General features: G+C 48.2%; 1 pseudogene; it reads right to left on the reverse strand.

The window, feature by feature from the left end:
- Window positions 1-345: 345 nt before the first annotated feature.
- Window positions 346-1,113, reverse strand: LOC128588693 (60S ribosomal protein L15-like; annotated as a pseudogene).
- Between the last annotated feature and the right edge of the window lie 336 nt (window positions 1,114-1,449).

The following is a 1,449-nucleotide window of genomic DNA, read 5'->3' on the forward strand; positions in this document are numbered from 1 at the left end:
GTCAACCTGGGAAGAAATATAAGCAATATTGCAGGTGTGAAATAATAAAGTATAGCTAAAGGGTCAAAAATGCGCAAGGTAGAATTAAAATCCTGGGGCAAAACAGCATAAGAATTGAGATTAACATATTTGCAATAATGAATACATGCTTCTATGTGCCAGGCCCTGTGCTGAGTATTTTCCTCAAATTATTTAATCCTTCCAACCACCCTATGAGTCAGGCGCTTCGTATTACCAACATTTTTCAAATAATAGCAGCACATACCCCAGAAATGGCAACGAGGACTGAAAGCAGATCTGCCTCTGGACCTACAAATCTTTTTTTTTTTTTTTACTGTCCTAAATTGTTTATTAGGTTATGAATTTTACAAACATTGCTTATATTAGCGGTAACGGTGGAGCTGGGGAGTATTGCGTCTTCTCCAAGCTGCATGGCGGGAACCACCAGTAGTGCGGTAGAATTTACCGCCCTTTCCAAGGCCACGGCTCTTCCGGCCTGCGGATGTCAGCCCACGCACGCCACTCCCTGTGCTTGTGGACTGGTTTCGTGATCCACTGGGTGTCAGGATTTCTTCTGATAGCTTTATGGAACGGATCAATGAGGATAACCTCAAAAAATTTATATGTTGAATCTTCACCAACCCAGTAAGAATTCAGGACTCTTAGAGCCCCACAGTGGCGTCCAGCTCGCTCCTCAGCAACAGACTGCAGGCTTCGAGCAAACTTTAGCTGGTTAACACCATGATGCACAGGCTTGCCATAGGTTGCACCCTTAGAAACTGGGCGTTTGCGGCCACCACAGCGCGCACGAATCCTGTATATGACATAAGCTTGCTTAGCCTTGTATCCCAGTCTGCACACTTTATCCGGCCGGGTGGGGCGGGGAGCCCTGTGGAGCGCAGAGAGCTGGCCGTACTGCCAGCAGCGGACCCTCAGAAGAAAGCGCATCACATCATTTACTTTTCATCTATGGATAACATATAATTGAATCTTACTATTCTTATCTACTCTAATAATCTCCACTGAACCCAGGAGAGAGTGGGTATTCAGCCTTTGCTTGAATACTGTAGACCTTCTCCTCCACAGCTCCTGGATGTACTTGTATGCACCCATCTTGGCTCACCTGATGGCTGCCGCCAGACGGAAAGGTGAACCCACAAATCTTAACCACTCTACCATACTGTTCTCACTGGCAATATTTGTCACAAAAAATACGGGCAAGTGGGGCAGCGCCTGTGGCTCAGTGGGTAGGGCGCCAGCCCCATATACCCAGGGTGGCGGGTTCGAACCCAACCCCGGCCAAACTGCAACAAAAAATAGCTGGGCGTTGTGGTGGGCACCTGTAGTCCCCGCTGCTTGGGAGGCTGAGGCAAAAGAATCGCCTAAGCCCAGGAGTTGGAGGCTACTGTGAGGTGTGACGCCACAGCACTCTACCGAGGGTGGCAAAGT

The sequence above is a fragment of the Nycticebus coucang genome, chromosome 1 (genome assembly GCF_027406575.1).
Source record: "Nycticebus coucang isolate mNycCou1 chromosome 1, mNycCou1.pri, whole genome shotgun sequence".
Lineage (NCBI taxonomy): Eukaryota > Metazoa > Chordata > Mammalia > Primates > Lorisidae > Nycticebus > Nycticebus coucang.